General features: G+C 47.6%; 1 pseudogene; it reads right to left on the reverse strand.

Moving 5' to 3' along the window:
• Positions 1-414: 414 nt before the first annotated feature.
• The window catches only part of LOC141173633 (vomeronasal type-2 receptor 26-like), a 261516-nt pseudogene continuing 237250 nt past the window's right edge, over positions 415-24680 (reverse strand).

The raw sequence follows: 24680 nt of genomic DNA on the forward strand, positions 1-24680 counted from the left end.
ATACCCTAATATTTAATCCTCCAGAAATCCTTATCCTCCCATGTGGCGCTCATATCTACTCAGTTTTTTCTCTCTTTGAGTTCTTGTAGTTTGGGGTGGATTACCATGCCCGGAACTCCTGAGGTGAAGCTGCTGTGACCAGTGTTTAAGGATACTGCCATAGTGACGGAGCTGTGCCTACAGATGCCCAACCTGTCCAGATGAGCAAAAACCCTCTCAGCCTTGTCACACGACTATCATCTAGTACACTCTACCTTACAGAAGTGCCCCTGGTTTTAGTTTTCTCACACAGACCATTTACAAAGTGATAGCTTAAATTACATTTTACTTTAATAATCTTCATCAACTTAAAATAAATTTTTACCTAGCAATAAAACGAGACATAAATCTACAAGTATCGAATAATCTACAACCTCACACAGTCCGGCTCAGTATATAGGACTTTATATTTTGCTCAGGTCTGCAGAGAATTAGGTAACATTTAGGGAAAAATATGCAGCCTAAAAGTCCAGTGTTAGAGGTCAAGATGGCAAATATCTCCACGGCCACCGTGTATTTGCCTTTGGTGCTGAGATAAGCCGGGATCATGGCTATCCAGACGCTGCAGAACACCAGCATGCTGAAGGTGATGTACTTGGCCTCATTAAAACTGTCCGGTAATGTCCGGGCTAAGAAAGCTGTAAAAAAACTAACAACAGCCAGAAGTCCCATATAACCCAGAACAGAATAGAACCAAAGATCGGAGCCTTCATTACATTGAACTATGATCTTCTCCGTATAAGAGTGTGTGTCCAGCTCCTGTAAGGGTGGACAGAGGGTCACCCAACTCATACAGATGACCACCTGGATGGAGGAGCAGATCAGGAGCACACAATTAGGGAGCTTTACTCCAGTCCATGTTCTCCACACACTTCCAGGCTTGGTGGCTTTGAACGCGATGTAAACCATTATTGTCTTGGCCAACAATGAAGAGATGGATATTGAGAGTAGTAGTCCAGTACAGATCTGACGTAACATGCAGGTACTATCCACAGGACGACCGAGGAACAAGAAGACACAGAGGAAGCTGAGCATGATGGAGACCAGGAGAACAAAGCTCAGGTTCTTGTTATTCGCCCTCACAATCGAGTCTTTTGATATCTAATAAAAATCCCCAATATTACTGTAGCCACAATAAAAAGTAAAATGGATCCCGATAAAGCAATCAGTGATATTCCATAATCAGAGTAAGAGAGAAATTCTACCAGTTTTTGGACACATTGAGTCTTGTTCTCATCGGGCCACTCATGGTCAGGACATCTCCTGCAGTTTTCATTGTCTATAGGAAAGAAGACAAGAAATATCACATAATATGACTAAATTTGTGACCAAGGCTCAGATGTAGGTAGAATCTAGAAGTAGCACCTACCAGATGTGTTTGATATTTCTCCTTCAGAACAAGGAATACAGCCATAACAACAAAAATAGATTGAATTTCCTGGGACTTTTCTACTTCCTGGTAGACAACTTTTTGTGCATTGGGACTTTGGTTTCTAAATTTAAGAGACACAGTTTTTCTTAATTAGAAAAAGTATCAATTATAAAGCCTGAACCCAAAGTATCAGCAGGATAATACATTACCTCATTGTTAATGGTTTTCCACTGAATTAAACTGTCGTTGATGAAGACGTTTGGCATATTGAGGTTATCTATAGTTAGAGGTGAAATGTGACCAACAACGTTCGAATGCAACGTTTGATTGACTATAATGTGGTTATGAATTTCATAATTGTCTAACAGATCTCCATACTCTGAGAAAACCCTTCCACCAAAAAGATTCAAATGTTTCAAAGTATGCAATACCTATGGATTAAAATAAAAAATTAAAATTATATTTCCACATATTGAGAAATATAACCTGCAGCAATTATGGAAAGCCTAAAAAGTGACCTTACTACACATATATAGATATGTCCTTCCTCGTAGCTCGTCATATCCCAAGATGAACGGCACAAGATGAGCAGTAGTGTTGAGCCACCCCCGTAGTGTTCGAGTTTGGTTCGGTTCGTCGAACACCCGTGTGTTCGCCAAACTTTTCTTCGAACTGTTCGTCGAACACCTTCGAACACCATTAAAACCAATGGCAGGCAAACAAAAACACATAGAAACACATAGAAAACTCCTTCAAAGGTGTCTAAAACCTGACAAACTGCTCATAAGACACAACTAACACATGGAAAAGTGACAAGTACATAAAGTCATGCGAAAAGAAAGAGGTGGAGGAGTAAAAGGAGGGGGAGACACAGATATAGGCATGCCATGCCCTTCTAAAAGCAAAGAAGTGTGAAGCCGACACGGCCAGTCCGTTCCTGCCCGTGCCACCTCCGTGTCGCCGGGTTTGTGCCAGGGCCGCGGAGGACCCTGACGACCAGCCCCACCTCTCCCAATACTGGTGCCTGTCCGCTGGTGGGTCGAGCCCCCCCACGGTGGGGGTGGAGTAACATCTGCAGAAGAAAGACCATCTTCCAGCCAAACTAAGATGTCGACTTCTTTTCGTGGACAATGTGATAAGATCCCTTTCTTACGGCCACGCCAATCGCTACAAATTCCAGATGAGGCACAAAAACAGCAGGTGCTTCAACGGATATCAAGTGCTCCTTCAAGTGGGCTGTCCTCTACCTCAACTTCAACATCACAAGTACTCCAGTACTCAGAGGTGTCACCCCAATTGCATTTGCATCCACACAGCTCCCAAGTCTCCAGCTGCCTGTCTGAGTATGGGGTAACAAAGATGGTTGAGTCTGCACGGCTGTTTACTCATACTATAGCCTGGGAAATGGAGGTCTGCTTCAGAGCTTCTGTTAATCCAGACGAGGAAATGATCTGCACTGATGCCCAGAATTATTTATAAGTTGGATCCAGGACCAGATGAAGAAGGTTCTGAGCATAATGTAGACCCGCGTTCCCAAACTGTAACTCCTGTTGGTGAAGACAATGAGGAAGATGATGATGAGACTTAAATACCTGATTGGAGCGACAACTTGACTTTTCGGTCAGGGCAGGAAGAGGTTGGCTCTGAGGACGACAGGTGTGAAAACACACAGGGTGATGATGACGAGGTTGGAGATCCCACTTACTGTCAACCCACAGTCAGCCAGTTGATGAGGTCAGCAGAGGAGGTGGAGGAGGATGTGACTAGCCCAGGGGATGGGGATGACTGGGTACCCGGGCCTTTGCCTGGCCTTGGGGATGTCGCGGTGGTCGGCTCCCTGGCCCGTTCCCTGGGGTCACTCTTTAAAAGGGTGGATAATTGTTAATTTTATAAGAGTTCGTGATGCCACCTGTGGTATCTGGTGAGAAGCACCAGCGCTGCAGCAGTCCTCTGAGGCCTGTGATAAGGCAGCTCGATGGTATAGCTCCCCACAGGAGGAGCTAGGTCTCAGGGAAGCGTATGCAGGGGGAATGCAGGACAGGCTAGACCCAGCTGGGTCAGAGCAAGAACGGGAACGGACACGGTAGTCACTTCAGTACCTTTTACTGGTGGAAATTCAGGCACATCCCAGAGCACTGTAGGGTGAAGGGTGCATATCAGGATCCTTCCCAATGAGCGGGTGTAGGGCCTCCTGTTTCTTGCCTCTGCGTAGTAAGTTTCTGACCTGCCTGGAGCTAGGCCTAACTTTGTCTCTGTCCTGCGCAGGCTGACCTTGTGGTAGGGCCTTCTCTTGGAGTTCCCGCTCCCAGTATGCGGGGCGTAAGTGTCTCCTGGCTCTGTTACGTATCAGCAACTTAGCGATCCTGCGACTTGTAAGTCTCCAGGGATTCCGGTTATGCCTTACTGGGTCATAGAGATCCCGGTAAGCTCGGATCCGGTGTCCGGTAAATGCTTCGGGGTGAGCTGGTTAAGCTCCTCTGTCCCTTATGTACTAACTCGCCTCTCGCCTTCAGCCTACTCGGGCCCTCACTAGGCTATACACACTAATGGCAGCTTGCCGCGCTTCACCGATCTTATGGCACCGGCACACCTTAAGCTCTATCTGGGCTCCCTGAATCTAGCTAGCAGGAGCCTCGTGCTCTACTGCTGAACTATTAACTGAGTTCTCTAGACTAGACTGAGCTCCACTGCAGACTGACCTCTCTTAGGCTTCTCTACTGCAGGAACTCTTCAGAGGAACTGAACTGTCTAGCCCCACCTTCCCTATTTATATCCCTAACGGGCTCCCTCTGCTGGTCTGAGGTGGAAGGTGTAGATGTGTGAATGTTTATGGGGGCCTCTTATGGAGGGTTCCATCAATGCACTCTTCTAGGATCTGTGATACCAAGCGCAGCGGGGCATCACAGATGCTATTGACGATGAGGATAGGTTGCGCCTTCAGAGACGGAGTACTGGAAGCACGTCAGCAACTGCATCCTCAACCACAACTCTGCCTCTGACCACAAGTCGTAGTGGCTCTTCATGTCGCATGGGCTCTAAGCCTTGCATAGCCTGGGCAATTTTTCAGATCGATAAGGATGACCCAACTCGTGTTATCTGTAATATTTGTCACCAAAAGCTAAGTAGAGGCCAAAAAATCCATAGTTTGAGTACTTCATGCATGTACCGTCACATGGATATGAAGCATAAGTTGCAGTGGGAAGCTCACTGTGCTACAATGCGGCCTAGCGGGCCGGGCCAACCACTGTCTGCCCCATCTTGTGCATCCGCAGCCTCTTCATCCTCTGTGACTGGGGGGACAGCAGACACACATGTTTTTGGACGCAGACCTGCCACCTCTTTACCCGCAACAACCAGTGTGATTGGCAGGTCGTCAGTTCATTGGGAAGTGGAAACACCTGCTGGTGTTGAGCGCTCTCCGACATCGAGAGCACCACCTTTGGATCAAGGCAACCTAACATGTCCGCCTGCATCTTCCTCACAGACCGGCAGTTTGCCGGGGACACCCTTCTCAACCCTGTCTAAGCACAACAGCCAGCCCTCGGTCCCTCAGATGTGGACAAGCTAAGAGGTTGAATTTCACCATCTGCAAGTTCTTGGCTACAGAAATGCTTCCTTTCCGCCTGGTGGACACAGAGGATTTTCGAGACCTTATGTCCGTCGCAGTGCCCCAGTACCAGATGCCCAGTCGGCACTACTTCTCAAAGAAAGGGGTGCCTGCGTTCCACCAGCATGTCGCACACAACATCACCACTTCTTTGAGAAACTCAGTGTGTGACAGGGTGCAATTCACCACAGACACTTGGATGAGTAGGCATGGACAGGGGTGTTACATGTCGCTGACTGGGCACTGGGTAACTATGGTGACAGCAGGACAAGGGGCTGCTGTCCAAGTCTTGCCGTCCCCACGAGTTGTGCGTCAATCCTGTTTATCTCAAAGTTCCTCCACTGCTTCTGCCTCCTCAACCTCCTCTCAGTCCTCCACCTGCACCCAAAGCCTGTCTGGTCATGCCACAAGCTTTCTAACTGTGCAGAAGGGATCCTGCACACCTCCTTACTATGCTGGCAGCAGGGCTCAACGTCATCAGGCGGTTTTTACTTTGAAATGTCTGGGAAATGTGAGTCACACAGCTGAGGAGTTGTGGTCAGCTCTGGAGACCCAGTTTCATGAATGGTTGTCTGCACTGGACCTGCAACCAGGGAAGGCCGTGTGCGACAATGCTGCAAACCTGGGTGCGGCCCTTCGCCGGGGCAATGTCACACACGTGCCTTGTATGGCTCACGTGTTGAACCTGGTTGTCCATCAATTTTTAGCCCACTATCCCGGACTAGATGGCCTTCTGCAGACGGCACGGTCGCTGTGTGCTCACTTCCGCCATTCGCATCCCGCAGATCAACGACTTACATCTCTACAGAAGTCGTTAGGCCTGCCAGTTGAAATGCGAGGTGCCGACATGGTGGAATTCAACTCTGCACATGTTGCAGCGACTATGGCTGCACTGACAAGCCATGGTGCAATACGTTCTGACTAGTGTTGAGCCACCCCCGTAGTGTTCGAGTTCGGTTCGGTTCGTCGAACACCCGTGTGATCGCCGAACTGTTCATCGAACTGTTCGTCGAACACCTTCGAACACCGTTAAAACCAATGGCAGGCAAACAAAAACACATAGAAACACATAGAAAACACCTTCAAAGGTGTCCAAAAGCTGACAAACTGCTCAGAAGACATAACTAACACATGGAAAAGTGACAAGTACATATAGTCATGCGAAAATAAAAGAGGTGGAGGAGTAAAAGGAGGGGGAGACACAGATATAGGCATGTCATGCCCTTCTAAAATCCAAAAAGTGAGAAGCCGACACGGCCAGTCCGCTCCTGCCCGTGCCACCTCCGTGTCGCCGGGTTTGTGCCAGAGCCGCGGTGAACCCTGACGGCCAGCCCCCCTCTCCCAATACTGGTGCCTGTCCGCTGGTGGGTCGAGCGAGCCCCCCTGTGGTGGAGGCAGCTCTAAGCTTTTTAATTTAAATTGTCTCTCTAATTTGAATGAATACACTTTAAATTCATTTACAAGGATCTATTGGAGGGCAAGTCTCATGCCAGCAGCCGCGGTAATTCCGGCTCCAGTAGCGTCCACTAAAGCTGCTGCAGTTAAAAAGCTTTTATAAGGATCGAGCTCGGCTGTCCACCGCAAGGCATCCTACTGCCAGTCCCAGCCCCTATGCCTTGGGGTGCCTCCTGATGCTCTTCACTAAGTATCCCATGGTCCCGAAGCATTTACTTTGAAAAAATTAAGTGTCTAAACTACAGGTGGTGCAGCTTGCTTAACAGCCGGGATAATCCGCTGACTAGCAGACACTGCTACTAGGCACAAAGTATTTCCTGGGCTAGATGCAGTTAAAAATTTGTAATTAGATACTCTCGTTGGATGCTGAGAAAGCATTCCATAGAGTCTCCTGGCACGCCATATATGATTCTCTTAAAAAGCTTGGGGTAGGGGTCTAGGGGACCCTTTTATAGCCAAAATCACGGCCCTGTATCACAATACGTCACCTAGGCTGAAGATAAATGGAACTGTAGCACCCTGAGGGCTCGGTTGCTACAGACGTATTGCACCTCACCCAGAGGTGTGATATCTCACTCTCAGGTAAGGATGGAGTGTGGATCAGGACCCCGACACCTGCATGCATTACACCACATTGCCGTGGGGCAGGGCGACCAATATGCCCCTGAGATGGGCACGACAGTCCCAGTCCCTGGCTGGAGTGGGGGGAGGGAACACTGAGGAAGGGGAACCCTGTAGTGCAGGAGCAGGGAGGAAGCAGTTCCTGGGTGCATTGAGAAGGGAGTATAAAAGGTGGGCACCATCTTAGTTCAGTGCAGAGAAGTCTGAGCAGAAGTGGCAGGGAGCAGGGGCTCTGCATGAGCTCTGCTCCGGAGGCGGGCCTAGTAACAGAGGCCCAGGCCTGGAAGAGGGAGAAGGAAGGAAGAGGAGCGGAGAAGGCTCCAGGAACGAGGAATGAAGGGATCCCAGGGGTGCGGACGGGCGAGTCGCCACCGCACGCCCGAATCCACCTGCGTGGAGGGGTCAGGCCAAAGGGGGAGACCGGTCCCAGAACTAGTGGAGGCAGGAAACGACCCTCAGCTAGAAACCGGAGGCTCTGACATTTTATGTGGCGCAGCCCCTCGCTACACCCGCTAGGAAGGCACCACATAGGGTCAGGGAAACTGGCGCCAAGTTTACCAAGAGGAGGCCCGAGGCAGCCGGACAGAAGTGTTGGTAAGAAAGGCCAGACAAAGGACACACAAAGGGGGTCCTGTGAAGTGCTCCAAAGTTATCTGGGAGTTGTCTGAGCCCCTCACCTGGTGAGCACAGTACGACGTGGGCAGCCGTTACCTGCAGACGTGGTCTGGATAATAAGAACTGTGAGTAAAGGCCCTGAACTGCATCACTGACTCCGTGTCGTTACTGCTGCTGCCCTGCACCATCACCCCCATCCTCCGCATACACTGCCCTGAGGCTATACTCCTCCCGTGGGGAGTTATGCTACGCTCTGCTGCACCCACAACACCAGCCTCAGCTGTCTGCCCTTTAGCGGCGGTTCACTCTGACCGCAATCCACGGGTGGCGTAGTCGGACATTTAAACATCAAAACCACATAAATAGTTCCGCCACTGGTTTGACCGCCCTGAGCCACGGAACCGGGTCGCCGCCACGAAGACTACAACCACCAGCATCCACCAAAAAGGGTCCGGCTCCGGGTGTCCCAAGGCCCAGGGGGTGCGTCAGAACATTTTCATTACCTTTCACAATCACCAATGGGACAAGGCAGTGATGTCCTCTGTCCCCTCTCTTATACATCCTAGTGACGGAGCACCTGCTCTCATCAATTCGCCATAACCCCAATATTAGGTGGATTGAGGTGGGAGGCACCGAGTACAAGTGCTCTCTATTTGCTGATGATGTCCTAGTATATATCACTCAATCACATATATCCATCCATGCTGTTATGGCTGAAATAGATCACTTTGTTACATGGTAAAATTTTAAAATCAATGCAGCGAAGTCTGAGGCCCTCGATGTCTCCCTCCCCAAATCCATATAGGATTCCATCCAGTCCAACTTTCCCTTTGCCTGGCCCTCACAGGGTATCAAATACTTAGGAATTCCTATTCATAGAGACCACTCCCATCTATGTTATCTTAATTTTGGGCCCTTTATTGAACAACTCCATACAGACCACGGTTGGCAAGTTAGAACTGTAAGATTCACTACGTGAACCACTGGTGTTTTGTGGAAAAGCACATGTACACTGCGTTCCAAATTATTATGCAAAAAGTGTTTAGGAGTGATAAGGGAAGAATTTGTTTGTTTGTCAGTTAAACTCATTGATGGTGATGTGTGTCAGGGCTCTTTATATCACTGTAAGCAATTGCAGACACCTGTGCTAATTAGTTTGGCAGGTGTGTCCAATGAAATGCAAGACTACTTAAAAAGGCTCTCTCACATTATTAAGCAGCCTACATTTTCTGCCAAAATGGGAAAGAAAAAGGATGTGTCGGCTGCTGAGAAGCAACAAATTGTGGAGTGTTTAGGTCAAGGCATGACTACAATCAACATTGTGCGATGATCAGGATGAAGTGTCTTGGCAATCAAGAAATATGTAGCTGATTCACAGTACACACGTGTGCGTGCTGATAAGGGCAAATTGAGGACTCTTTCCTACAGGCAATTACGTCAGGTTGAAAGAGCAGCGGCAAAAAAGCCTTGTCATAGCAGCAGACAAGTTTTTGAAGCTGCTTGTGCCTCCAACGTCCCCCGAACAACAAGATGCAGGGTCCTTCAGAGGTTTGCAGCTGTGCTTGCGCCATCCTGTCGACCTCCTCTATCCACTTCACACAAGCAGAAACGGCTCCAGTGGGCCAAACATTACATGAAGACTGATTTCAAAACTGTTTTGTTCACGGATGAGTGCCGTGCAGCGCTCGATGGTCCAGATGGATGGAGTGGAGGATGGCTGGTTGATGGACACCCCACGCAAACACGGCTACAGCGCCAACAAGGAGGAGGTGGAGTAATGTTTTGGGCTGGAATCATGGGGAGAGAGATTGTCGGCCCCTTTAGGATCCCTGAAGGCGCTAAAGATGAACTCCATAATGTATGTGGATTTTCTCAAACAGCACTTCCTGCCATGGTTCAAGAAGAAGAACCGTGTATTTCACAGCAAGATCATTTTTCTGCATGATAATGCACCATCTCATGCTGCACATAAAACATCTGCATCTCTGGCTGATATGGGCATAAAAGGGGACAAACTTATGGTGTGACCCCCATGCTCCCCTGACCTCTACCCCATTCAGAACCTTTGGAGCATCATTAAAAGGAGTGTCTATGATGGCGGGAGGCAGTTCACATCTAAGCAACAGCTCTGGGAGGGTATTCTGTCCTCATGCAAAACAATTGAAGCAGAAACTATCCAAAACCTGACAAATTCAATGGACGAGAGAGTTCAGAAGCTCCTTTCGAACAAGGGGTCCTATGTGAAAATGTAACATCACCTAGAATAAAGTTTTGAGTTGAAAACTGTTTGATTTCAGTTTCTAACAACCTGCTAATGCTTATAATTTCAAAAATGACCATTTTTTTGGTCTTTATTAAAATGAAAAGGTTGATCGAAAAGTTTGGGGGATCTAAGAGTGTGGCAACCCAGTAGTCATGATTACTTCGAATTCTGACAATATGAGGGTCATGCTGCAGGTAGTGCAGCAAGAAGGCACTTATGTGCCTTGCGCATCTCGGAGCCCCAAAATTATTTTCCGGGCTAGATGCAGCTAAAAATTATTTTTAATTTTAAATCTGGTGAAGCTTTAGTATAGATGGCCTAATAGGATCAGTGCTGCACACTGCTACAAAGCCCAAATTATTTTCCAGTCAAGATACAGATAAACATGATTAGTAATTTGAAAGCTTAAAATGGTTGGTAGGGTGATTTTAACCAATCATCAAGCTTTTACTCTCCCCAGGATGACACAGGGGTAGAAAAGTCGTTTCGGATCCATGATTTGTTCATCTTTATGAACGTGAGTCTGTCTACATTATCAGCGGAGAGCCGCGTGCGCTTATCTGTCAGCACACCACCAGCAGCGCTGAACACACGTTCAGACAGAACGCTGGCTGCGGGGCATGACAAGATCTCCAAGGCGTAAGTGGCTAGCTCCGGCCATTTATCCAGATTGGAAGCCCAAAAAGAGCAAGGGTCCAGTGACACAGTCGTGGCTTCAATATTTACTTGGAGATACTCCTGTACCATCGTCTCTAGGCGTTGACTATGTGTCAGACTTCTTGTCTCCTGTGGCATTGCAAAGGATGGGCTAAAAAAGTGGTGAAATGATTCCGCAAAATTGATGTTACCAGCAGATACTGTGGTTCTGTTACGGTTTGAGTGCTGAACACTTGACGGTCCCACGGTTGGCAAGTTGGAACTGTGAGATTCACTACGTGCACCACTGGTATTTTGTGGAAAAGCACATGTAAGATTCTGCAACAGTCTCTGCTGATACTCCTGCATGCGTGCATCCCTTTCTATGGCAGGAATAATTTCTGCAAATTTACTTTTGTACCGGGGATCTAACTGTGTGGCAACCCAGTAGTCAGGATTATTTCTAATTCTCACAATTCGAGGGTCATGTTGCAGGTAGTGCAGCAAGAAGGCACTCATGTGTGTTGCGCATCCAGGAGCACCAAGTCCCTGTTGTGTTGGTGGCGAGGTAACAATCATGCTTCCTTCCTCTGTCCTCTCCCCCCAACCTCGCACAACAGAAATGTGATCAAGGTCTCCCTCATCTGATGAGTCTTCCATCAGTTCGTCCTCCACTTCTTCCTGGGCTCCTGCACCTTCCTCACTAGTTTGGCTGCTACCATGCGCCCTGGTAAAACCATCTCCCCCACCCTCACATGCCTGCCGCCTTGGTGCTGCCGACCGTCTGGACCTTGCAGATGTTAGCCCTTCCGCATACAACTCCTCCTCCTCTACTTCCTACACCTCCTCTTGTGCCACCACCTGACTCCGAATTCTGTTTAACATGTGCTCCAGCATGTAAATCACCGGAATAGTCATGCTGATAATGGCATCGTCAGCACTAAACATCTTCGTCGCCATTTCAAAACTGTGCAGAAGGGTGCATAGGTCCCTGATCTGAGACCACTCCTCCAGCGTGATTTGCCCCACCTCTGAATCTCGTTGGCCCAGGCTATATTTCAGAACGTATTGCACCAGGGCTTGTCGGTGCTGCCACAGTCGCTGCAACATGTGCAGAGTTGAATTCCACCGGGTAGGCACATCGCATTTTAGCCGGTGAAGTGGCAGGCCCAACGACTTCTGTAGAGATGTAAGTCGCTGAGCTGCGGGATGCGAACGGCGGAAGTGAGCACACAGCGACCGTGCCCTCTGCAGAAGGTCATCTAGTCTGGGATAGTGGGCTAAAAATTGCTGGACAACCAGGTTCAACACGTGAGCCATACAAGGCACGTGTGTGACATTGCCCCGGCGAAGGGCCGCACCCAGGTTTGCAGCATTGTCGCACACGGCCTTCCCTGGTTTCAGGTCCAGTGGAGACAACCATTCATGAAATTGGTTCTCCAGAGCTGACCACAACTCCTCAGCTGTGTGACTCACATTTCCCAGATATTTCAATGTAAAAACCGCCTGATGACGTTGAGCCCTACTGCCAGCATAGTAAGGAGGTGTGCAGGATCCCTTCTGCGCAGTTAGAAAGCTTGTGGCATGACAAGACAGGCATTGGGTGCAGGTGGAAGACCGAGAGGAGGTTGAGGAGGCAGAAGCAGTGGAGGAACTTTGACATAAAGAGGATTGACGCACAACTCGTGGGAACGGCAAGACTTGGACAGCAGCCCCTTGTCCTGCTGTCACCATAGTTACCCAGTGCCCAGTCAGCGACATGTAACGCCCCTGTCCATGCCTACTCGTCCAAGTGTCTGTGGTGAAATGCACCCTGTCACACACAGAATTTCTCAAAGAAGCGGTGATGTTATGTGCGACATGCTGGTGGAGCGCAGGCACACCTTTCTTTGAGAAGTAGTGCCGACTGGGCATCTGGTACTGGGGCACTGCGACGGACATAAGGTCTCGAAAATCCTCTGTGTCCACCAGGCGGAAAGGCAGCATTTCTGTAGCCAAGAGCTTGCAGATGGTGAAATTCAACCTCTTAGCTTTCTCATGGCTAGGAGGAAATGGTCTTTTACTTGTCCACATCTGAGGGACCGAGGGCTGGCTATTGTGCTTAGACGGGGTTGATAAGGGTGTCCCCGGCAAACTGCCCGTCTGTGAGGAAGATGCAGGCGGACATGTTAGGTTGCCTTGATCCAAAGGTGGTGCTATCGATGTCGGACAGCGCTCAACACCAGCTGGTGTTACCACCTCCAAAGAAAATGATGACCTGCCAATCACGCTGGCTGTTGCGGGTAAAGAGGTGGCAGGTCTGCGCCCCAAAACAGGTGTGACTGCTGTCCCCCCAGTCACAGAGGATGAAGAGGCCGCGGATGCACAAGATATGGCAGACGGTGGTTGGCCCGGCCGGCTAGGCCGCATTGTAGCACACTGAGCTTCCCACTGCAACTTATGCTTCATGTCCATGTGCCGGTTCATGCATGAAGTACTCAAACTATGTATTTTTTGGCCTCTACTTAGCTTTTGCTGACAAATGTTACAGATAACACGAGTTGGGTCATCTTTATCGATCTGAAAAAATGCCCAGGCTATGCAAGGCTTAGCACCCATGCGACCTGAAGAGCCACCACGACTTGTGGTGAGAGGCAGAGTTGTGTTTGAGGATGCAGTTGTTGACGTGCTTCCAGTACTACGTCTCTGTCCAGGAAGGCGCAACCTGACCTCGTCGTCACTAGCATCTTCCTCCACCTCCTCTGCTGACCTCATCTCTTGGCTGACTGTGGGTTGACAGTAAGTGAGATCTCCGACCTCATCATCATCACCCTGTGCGTTATCACACCCGTCGTCCTCAGAGCCAACCTGTTCCTGCCCTGACAAAAAACTAAAGTTGTCGCTCCAATCAGGTATTTGAGTCTTATCATCGTCTTCCTCATTGTCTCCACCAACAGGAGTTACAGTTTGGGAATGAGGGTCTACATTATGGTCAGAACCTTCTGCGTCTGGTCCTGGATCCGACTCATAAAGATTCTGGGCATCAGTGCAGATCATTTCCTCGTCTGGATTCACAGAAGCGCTGGAGTCGACCTCTGATTCCCAGGCTATAGTATGAGTAAACAGCTCTGCAGACTCAACCATCTGTTCTACCTCATACTCAGACGGGCAGCTGGAGATTTGGGAGCTGTGAGGAAGCTAGTGCGTTTTGGGTGACACCTTTGAGGACTGGAGTATTTGTGATGTTGAAGTTGATGTGGAGGAGAGCCCACTTAAAGGAGCACTTGATATCCGTTGAAGCACCTGCTGTTTTTGTGCCTCATCTGGAATTTGTAGCGATTGGCGTGGCCGTAAGAAAGGGATCTTATCACATTGTCCGCTAAAAGAAGTAGACATTTTAGTTTGGCTGGAAGATGGTCTTTCTTCTGCAGATGTTACTGTTGCTTTAACACCTACCCCACGGACACAACCTTTTTTCCCCTTCCCAACACGCCTATTCCCCTTTCCACCAGCAGCAGGCCTTTTTCCACTCATTTTGGTGGTTAACTAATTCACAACTCTGGAGTTGTTTGCACAAAAAAACAATGGATGGTAACCGAGCAGAGCTGAGTGGCCAAACTGTGGTATTAGGCCAAAACTATTGGCTGGGTTAGATGCAGAAAAAAATTATTTTGAATTTGCAACCTGATGGAGGTCAGTATAGATGGATTAATAGAACAAGACCCACACACAGCTAGAAGCCCAATATTTTTTCAGAGGTAGATGCAGGAAAAAAATAAATTCAGTTTGCAACCTGATGGAGGTCAGTATAGATGGACTAATACAACAAGTCCCACACACTGCTAGAAGCCCAAATATTTTTTCAGAGGTACTGTAGATGCAGATAAAAATTAGTTTTAATTTGCAACCTGATGGAGGTCAGTATAGATGGACTAATAGAGAAAGTCCGACACACTACTAGAAGGCCAAATATTTTTTCAGAGCTAGATGCAGAAAAAAATTATATTCAGTTTGCAACCTGATGGAGGTCAGTATAGATGGATTAATAGAACAAGACCCACACACAGCTAGAAGCCCAATATTTTTTCAGAGGTAGATGCAGAAAAAAATATATTCAGTTTGCAACCTGATGGAGGTCAGTATAGATGGACTAATACAACAAGTCCCACACACAGCTAGAAGCCCAAATATTTGTTCAGAGGTACTGTAGATGCAGATAAAAATTAGTTTTAATTTGCAACCTGATGGAGGTCAGTATAGATGGACTAATAGAATGATGCTATGCCCAAAAGATTTTACTTCACTAGGTGCAGTAAAAAAATTGGTATTCTATACACAGGTGGTATATCTTGCAACACAGATAGGCTACTCCACTGACTAACACACTCTGCAATATGCCAAAAAGGATTAGCTTTGCTAGATTCAGCCAAATGCTGTGAAAAAAACTTGCACAGCACTGGCACAGACCTGCCTGGCAAAAACTGATAGGAACTGATGTAACCTAGTCCTGAAAAGGACTCCAATTACAATTAGTCTTTACTCCCACAACCTATCTATTTAAGAGCACAGACCTCCCTGATAAAAGTCGTAGGAAATGCTGTAACCTAGTCCTTAAAAGGACTGCAATCACAACTATTCCCTACTCCCAAGCTATCTGTATATTTGTGCGAAAATTGGCTTGAAATTAACAAGGTATAGCGCACACAGCAACAGCGGTGCCGTCTAACACGCAGCTGCAGCAGTGAGAAAATGGTGGCGACGGGGAAAATGGCTTGGTCTTATAGGGCAAGGACATGTGACATACACTGCCAATGACACATGCCCTTGCTTGTGTGAAAAAAAGCACTTCGCTCCGTGTGTGCGCTGCTGATAGGCTGACAGATTGCACCTCCCCACTGCAAATGCGGGAAAGAGAAAAAAAAATGGAGATCTTCATTGTTCCTGCAGAGATCCATCCCCTGCCCCTCCCCCCACCCCGCTGTACACTCAAACTGCGTATTAACATTAATTTTCATCATTACTGAGAAAAAATCCAGTTATGATTTTGGTGCACGAACAGTTATCGAACATAACCTCGAACAGCCGAATTTTTCTCAAATTGTTCGTGTTCGCCGAACGGCTCGAACACCGCCCAAAACAGCTCGAATTTGAGATTGGCGAACAGTTCGAGTAGAACAACGCTCATCTCTAGTTCTGACGTATAGCCTGGGCCAACGTGATCCAGAGGTGGGGCAAATCACGCTGCAGGAGTGGTCTCAGATCAGGGACCTATGAAGTTGACGCACCCCCTGGGCCGTGGGGTACCCGGAGCCGGGCCGGTAGACGCTGGGGGTTGTAGTCACTGTGGCGGTGACCCGGTCCGTGAACTAGGGCGGTCAATCCAAGGTTAATTTGTATATATGGGTTTTATAATGTCCGACTACGCCACCTCTGGAGTGCGGCAAAAGGGGCCGCCGCTGTGGAACAGTCCTCTGAAGCTGGTGGTTTTGCAGCAATGGTATTATTACTCCCCACAGGAAGAGTGTAGCTTCAGGGCAGTGTGGGTGGATGATGGTGGTTGTAGTGCAGGGAGTCAGTAATGAACACATAGTCCGTGTGATGCAGTCCCAAGATCTTTACTCACAGTTGTTGCAGTCCAGATTACAGGTACCAGAGCAATCTCCCCCGTCGTGCTGTGCGTACTCAGTGAGGGGCTCAGTCCACCCCCAGATAGCTCTGGAGTACTTAGCAGGACCCCCTTCTGTGTGTCCTTTCTCTGGCCTTCTCCCTGCACCTCACACCCAGTGACACTTCTATCCTGTACCCTCGGGCCTTGGCGGGCGACGTGTGTTCCGTCCCCTGGGTCCTATGTGGCTACCTTCTTAGTGAGACTGGTGTGGACTTTGGCCTGCAGTACATGAAATGCTGCAGCCTCCGGTTTCTTCTAGTTGAGCCTTGCTATTTCTCTGCTAGTTGAGGGACCGGTTCCCCTTATCTGGCCTGACCCCTCTACCTCCTGGTAGCAGCGGGAGTACGGGTGGCCTTCTGCACAGCCCATACCCCTAGGGTCCCTTCGGTTCCTGGAGCCTTCCTGCTCCCACTCCTCTCTTCTCTCCTTCAGTCCTGGGCCTCCCAGGCTAGGCCCGCCTCGGGAGCAGAGCTCATGCAGAGCTTCTGCTCCTGTCACTTTTCCTCCTCTGACTGGCTTGCTCTTTCTAAGATGGCTTCCTATTTATACTCTCCCTGTCATATGCTCCCCTAAGCACCCACTACATAGGACCCTCCTGCCAGCTAGGGACCTGGGACTGTGCTCTCCCTTAGGAGTAATCTCGCCCTACCCCCACTGCGGGTATGTGTTGGATGCAGGTGTTAGGGTCCCGAGCCATACGCCTTCCTTACCTGAGGGTTAGATACCACACCTCTGGGTGAGATGCAGTAACTCTGTGGTGACTGAACCCTCAGGGGCGCCACACACCCTTATGCACAGTTTTGAAATGGTGACGAAGATGTTTAGTGCTGACGACGATTCCATTATCAGCATGACTATTCTGGTGATTTACAAGCTGGAGCACACATTCAACAGAATTCAGAGTCAGGTGGTGGGACAAGAGGAGGTGGAGGAAGTAGAGGAGGAGTTGTACGCGGAAGGGATAACATCTCCAAGGTCCAGACGGTCAGCAGCACCAAGGCGGCAGGCATGGGAGGGTGAGGGAGAGGGATTAACCAGGGTGCATGGTAGCAGCCAAACTGTTGAGGAAGGTGCAGGAGCCGAGGAAGAAATGGAGGACGAACTGGCGATGGGCATGGAAGACTCATCAGATGAGGGAGACCTTGATCACATTTCTGTTGTGCGAGGTTAGGGGGAGAGGGCAGAGGAAGGAAGCATGATTCTTACCTCGCTACCAACACAACAAGGACTTGGTCCTCCTGGATGCGCAAGACACATGAGAGCCTTCTTGCTGCACTACCTGCATCATGACCCTCGGATTGTCAGAATTCGAAGTAATCCTGACTACTGGGTTGCCACACTCTTAGATCCCCGGTACAAAAGTAAATTTGCCGAAATAATTCCTGCCATAAAAAGGGATTCACGCATGCAGGAGTATCACCAGAGGCTGTTGCAGAATCTTACATGTGCTTTTCCACTAAACACCAGTGGTGCACGTAGTGAATCTCACAGTTCTAACTTGCCAACCGTGGGACTGTCGAGTCTTCATCACTCAAACCGTAACAGTAACACAGTATCTGCTGGTAACAGCAATTTTGTGGAATCATTTCACCACTTTTTTAGACCATCCTTTGCATGGCCACAGGAGATAAGAAGTCTGACACATAGTCAACACCTAGAGAGGAAGAGTAAACATTGAAGCCATGACTGTGTCACTGGACCCTTGCTCATTTTGGGATTCCAATCTGGAAAAATGGCCAGAGCTCGCCACTCACTCCTTGGAGACCTTGTCATGCCCCGCAGCCAGCGTTCTCTCTGAACGTGTGTTCAGTGCTGCTGGTGGTGTGCTGACAGATAAGCGCACTCGGCTCTCCACTGATAATGTAGACAGACTCACGTTCATAAAGATGAACAAATCATGGATTCCAAAGTACTTTTCTACCCCTGTGTCATCCTGGGGAGAGTAAAAGCTTGAGGATTTCGTAAAATCACCTCACCAACCGTTTTAAGCAACTGTGGGGAAATTGATGCCACTTAACCCTAGAACGCATGACCATAAAAATCTACACTTTCACATACCTGGGACCTTTAGGCCCATGTGCAAATAACATGGAATAACTCAAAGTCAAATGACAAACAACTATATACATGAAGAATACCTAGAGTTTCAAAATCTAACTAAAGTAATCTTGCAGAAAATAGAAAACAATTAACAGGGCGGGCCTGCGAGGCCCCAGGTATGCGTTCTAGGGTTAAGTGGTGTCTGTGCCACAATTTTGGGAAAAAATGGAGACTCTTTTTGGAGTCCCCTTGCTGTGTCTTAAGTGACGTTGGCATCGTCAATTCCAGGTGGGTTGGGTCGCCCCCCCCCCTTTTAACTGTAAGAAACTACATACACTATGGCTTGGGGTAACACAGATGGTTGAGTCTGAAGAGCTGTTTACTCAGAGGTCTGCTCCAAAGCTTCAGTGTCTGCTAGTCAGCGTAGAATTTGTAACTGCATCTAGCCTAGGCAATACTTTGGGCGTAGTAGCCCAGCTGCGAAGCAAGCTGCACCGCCTTTGTATCTAATAAGAATTTTTAAATGCATCTAGCCTAGGCAGACTGTGGGGACCCCCAACCAAACCCAGACGCTCAGCCTCCTACCACCTCCCTTTCCTTGACAATACAATAATGTAACTCTTACAACTGGATGGGTGAGGATCGGTCACAGCTTTATTAACTCTTTATACTCATTCCATTAGAAAGGCATTTTATTTCTAAAATAATTCAGCTTGTTGCAGCATGCCCTGGGTCTCCACTCCAGCAAGTTGGCCAACAAGTGTAACTCTCCAACATGACCTTTCTATTTCCAGGCCACGGAGGATCCTGCGTACTCATATGCAGGACTCTGACCCCACCCATCACTCTAAACGCTTGTTCCACTCCGTCCTGGAGTCCTGACAGGAATATGTCCAGTCCAATATCCATTAAGTGAACACCGTCGGGCCGTATGAGGCCTGCTTTATCTCCTTCCAGTTGTCAGTGTCGTATCACTACACCGCCTCTGTCTCTTCTAAATTTTGCCATCCGAATATTTATTACCCGCCATGTCCGTTCGATGGCCGTGATGTCTCGCGCACCTTGCCATACCGCTATCGGCACAATCTCTGACCATACTGTTGCTAGTTTTGTGAAAAATTCTCTGAAGCGCTCAGTGTCTACTTTCATTATTGCTATTAGTTATGCGCTCTTGTGATGACCTAGGTTGTTTCCCCCGGCCTGTATAACTAAGATGACCAGACCTCTTGCCTCTCTCCCTACCTTGATTACCTCCATTAGTACCTGTGGCCATAGCAGGCCTCTAATACCTCTCCAGTTGAAATATGTGTTATGAAACTCTAATTTCCTCCCGCCTGGGCGGACTTTCGCCCTTTTTTCTGCCAAATATATATACGAGTGGCCTATCAACCACACTGTTGGCTTAGCGTCACCTGTAAAAGAAACAAACCACGTTAGGATAACAAGTCCGGTCTTATGTATCTCGCCAAACACGTGGATCACCATCTCCCTATCCTCTGAACTTCCGTTTCTGACAGTCCTGCTCTTGCTGTTTCCGTGGCCGCGCCTATGTGGAATGAGTGTGTCCCGTAATCTTTGAGGTGGTTCCCTGCCGATGTTATGCATTTATTAAATATAGCTTGGAACTGGTATCTTGATAATGGCGTTCCATCAATGTGTGATAGGAAGAAATTACTTTTTGATCTGATGGTTATATATGTTTTTACTGTTGTTACCCGACTCAGTGTACCGTTTGTGTGTTGTAGAAGTAGCCAAGTGCCCCTGCCCGCTGGAACCGTTTTCGATTGGCGTATGCGTAGACGTATTGTATTATTGGCTATGACTACGTCCTGGTGCAATAAGCCTCCACTGGTGGTAATTTTGGATTCAGGGACTAATTTGCTTATGCATAGCGCCCCGAAGAAGGCGATCACAAATGCAGTAGACAGTAGTGTTGCTTCAAATTGTGAGTGTCATGTTAATGGTGTTAGGGATATGATGTGAAAAATCAGTTTTAGTGACACGGGACGGGACGTCTACACTCCTGACTTGGCTGACCCATTTTCCACCCTTTTATGGATTGTCTGATGATGAATCTTTGTCACATCTCCCCAATTCAGTAGTTGGAAGTGAAATGCTACTCCGGTCAGACACCGCTGCGCTGACGCCCCTGATATGCCCCTCATCATTAGCTGGTGGAAAAAGTCTATGGTGACTTGTGATCTGGCTTGTTCACATTGGTCAACCCGTCTGCCTGCTACTAGTCGTGTCCACTCTTCCCATGCCTTACTGTATGCTTGGCACGTCGACGGGGCAACTGACGCTCTGATTAATGGCATCAACTATTCGCCACTTGATCCCATAGGGAGGGTGGGCAACTGCTGACCGATGGGTGGGCGTTAGGGAAGAGCTTAGTGAAAATCTGCCAAATGAATTGTTATAAAGTGTTAGCAGCAGCTTTACACCCCTCAGCATAGTGGCTAGCGTGGACCCATACATTGTGTTTTAGGCACAGGAATGCTAGCCGGTGTAGTAAGCCTAGCACTGGGAGAGACGATGATGCCATCTTATTAATGCAATGCGCTAGGCTGGTGTTTTTTGTTATGAAGCGTATATTTTTGTTAGCCAGGCACGCGCCCCATATTTCTATTGCTACCATTATTGGGAAGAAAAATTATTTTCAGGGCTAGATGCAGCTAAAAATTATTATTAATTTCAAAGCTGGTGGAGCTTGGTATAGATGGCCTAATACAATGAGTCCCACATACTGCTACAAGCCAAAATATTTTTTCAGAGCTAGATGCAGAAAAAAATTATATTGAATTTGCAACCTGATGGAGGTCAGTATAGATGGACTAATAGACCAAGTCCCACACACTGCTAGAAGCCTAAATATTTTTTCAGAGCTAGATGCAGAAAAAAAATATAATCAATTTGCAACCTGGTGGAGGTCAGTATAGATGTACTAATAGAATGATGCTATGCCCAAAAGGTTTTACTTCACTAAGTGCATTAAAAAAATTGGTATTCTATACACAGGTGGTGTAGCTTGCAACACAGATAGGCTACTCCACTGACTAACACACTCTGCAATAGGCCAAAAAGGATTTGCTTTGCTAGATTCAGCCAAATGCTGTGAAAAAAACTTGCACAGCACTGGCACAGACCTGCCTGGCAAAAACTGATAGGAACAGATGTAACCTAGTCCTGAAAAGGACTGCAATTACAATTAGTCTTTACTTCCAACCTATCTATTTAAGAGCACAGACCTGCCTGATAAAAGTCATATGAAATGCTGTAACCTAGTCCTTAAAAGGACTGCAATCACAACTCTTCCCTACTCCCAAGCTATCTGTAGATTTGTGCGAAAATTGGCTTGAAATTAACAAGGTATAGCGCACACAGCAACAGCGGTGCCGTCTAACACGCAGCTGCAGCAGTGAGAAAATGGTGGCGACGGGGAAAATGGCTGGGTCTTAAAGGGCAAGGACATGTGACATACACTGCCAATGACACATGCCCTTGCTTGTGTGAAAAAAAGGACTTCGCTCCGTGTGTGCGCTGCTGATAGGCTGACAGATTGCACCTCCCCACTGTAAATGCGGGAAAGAGAAAAAAAGATGGAGATCTTCATTATTCCTGCAGAGATCCATCCCCTGCCCCTCCCCCCGCCCCGCTGTACACTCAAACTGTGTATTAACAGTAACTTTCTGCATTACTGAGAAAAAATCCAGTTATGATTTTGGTGCACGAACAGTTATCGAACATAACCTCGAACAGCCAAATTTTTTTCAAATTGTTCGTGTTCGCCGAACGGCTCGAACACCGCCCAAAACAGCTCGAATTTGAGATTGGCGAGCAGTTCGAGTCGAACTCTGCTCATCTCTTGTAATGGCGGCTGGGCAACTGGTACTGGCGGACTGCGACGGCGATCAGTTTTCGAAAACCGTCTGTATCTACCAGGTGGAAAGGGAGCATTACCGTGGCCAACATATTGGTGATGGTGGAGTTCAAAATCTTAGCTTTGTCATGCATAGGATGTAACAATCTTTTACGGGACCACAACTGCGGGACCGAGGGCTTACTAAGGTGCTAAGAGAGGGCGGAGTATGGTGAACCGGAAAAACTGGTGGAGCGTGAGTGAGGTGCAGATGTTACGGTGGATTGAGAAACATGCGGTGTGCTCGGTGAAACAAACACAGCAGGCGTGTCCGTTTCCATTACAGCTGACGGGCTGTCACTCAGCCTGACTAGAGCGCGTAAAGAACCGGATTTTCTGCGATGGGAGACCTGCATTACAATACTTGGCACGGTAACAGAAGAGGAGGAAGAAGCAGCGGATGCGATTGATGGGGCAGCTGATGGTTGTTGAGGTGGCTGGTTCGCATTTCAGCGCGGTAAGATTCCCAGCGTAAAGAATGTTGTTTGAGAATGTGAACGTTCATGCATGTAGTAGTCAAATTATTGCAGTTTTTCCCTCTACTGAGTTCTTTATCATAAAGTTTGCAGATAACGTGAGTCGGCTAATCCTTTGCAGTGTCAAAAAAGGCCCATGCTAGGCAACCCTTGCTGCCCCTTAGATTTTTTCTCAGTAATGCTGAAAATTAATGTTAATACACAGTTTGAGTGTACAGCGGGGCGGGGGGAGGGGCAGGGGATGGATCTCTGCAGGAATAATGAAGATCTCCATTTTTTTTTCTCTTTCCCGCATTTACAGTGGGGAGGTGCAATCTGTCAGACTATCAGCAGCGCACACACGAAGCGAAGTGCTTTTTTTCACACAAGCAAGGACATGTGTCATTGGCAGTGCATGTCACATGTCCTTGCCCTATATGACCCAGCCATTTTCCCCGTCGCCACCATTTTCTCACTGCTGCAGCTGCGTGTTAGACGGCACCGCTGTTGCTGTGTGCGCTATACCTTGTTAATTTCAAGCCAATTTTCGCACAAATCTACAGATAGCTTGGAAGTAGGGAAGAGTTGTGATTGCAGTCCTTTTAAGGACTAGGTTACAGCATTTCCTACGACTTTTATCAGGTAGGTCTGTGTTCTTAACTAGATAGGCTGGGAGTAAAGACTAATTGTAATAGCATTCCTTTTCAGGACTAAGTTACATGACTTCCTATCAGTTTTTGCCAGGCAGGTCTGTGCCAGTGCTATGCAAGTTTTTTTCACAGCATTTGGCTAAATCTATCAAATAAATCCTTTTTGGCCTCTTGCAGAGTGTGTTAATCAGTGGAGTAGCCTATCTGTGTTGCAAGCTACACCACCTGTGTATAGAATACAATTTTTTTTACTGCACCTAGTGAAGTAAAACCTTTTGGGCATAGGATCATATATATAATTTTTTTCTGCATCTAGCTCTGAAAAAATATTTGGGCTTCTAGCAGTGTGTGGGACTTGTTCTATTATTCCATCTATACTGACCTCCATCAGGTTGCAAATTGAATATAATTTTTTTCTGCATCTAGCTCTGAAAAAACATTTGGGCTTCTAGCAGTGTGTGGGACTTGGTCTATTAGTCCATCTATACTGACCTCCATCAGGTTGCAAATTGAATATAATTTTTTTCTGCATCTAGCTCTGAAAAAACATTTGGGCTTCTAGCAGTGTGTGGGACTTGGTCTATTAGTCCATCTATACTGACCTCCATCAGGTTGCAAATTGAATAAAAAATTTTTCTGCATCCAGCTCTGAAAAAAATATTTCGGCTTCTAGCAGTGTACGGGACTTGGTCTATTAGTCCATCTATACTGACCTCCACCAGGTTGTAAATTGAATATAATTTTTTTCTGCATCTAGCTATGAAAAAATATTTGGGCTTCTAGCAGTATGTGGGACTTGGTCTATTAGTCCATCTATACTAACCTCCACCAGGTTGCAAATTAAAAATAATTTTTATCTGCATCTAGCTCTGAAAAAATATTTTGGCTTCTAGCAGTGTTTGGGACTTGGTCTATTAGTACATCTATACTGACCTCCATCAGGTTGCAAAATCAATATCATTTTTATCTGCATCTAACCCAGCCAATAATTTTGGCCTAATACCACAGTTTGGCCACTCAACTCTGCTCGGTTCCCATCCATTGTTTTTTTGTGCAAACAACTCCAGAGTTGTGAATTAGTTAACCACCAAAATGAGTGGAAAAAGGCCTGCTGCTGGTGGAAAGGGGAATAGGCGTGTTGGGAAGGGGAAAAAAGGTTGTGTCCGTGGGGTAGGTGTTAAAGCAACAGTAACATCTGCAGAAGAAAGACCATCTTCCAGCCAAACTAAAATGTCTACTTCTTTTAGCGGACAATAAGATCCCTTTCTTACGGCCACGCCAAACGTTACAAATTCCAGATGAGGCACAAAAACAGCAGGTGCTTCAACGGATATCAAGTGCTCCTTTAAGTGGGCTCTCCT

The sequence above is a fragment of the Phyllobates terribilis genome, unplaced genomic scaffold, assembly GCF_046119375.1.
Source record: "Phyllobates terribilis strain yellow unplaced genomic scaffold, ASM4611937v1 Scaffold_13__5_contigs__length_258822181, whole genome shotgun sequence".
Classification (NCBI taxonomy): domain Eukaryota; kingdom Metazoa; phylum Chordata; class Amphibia; order Anura; family Dendrobatidae; genus Phyllobates; species Phyllobates terribilis.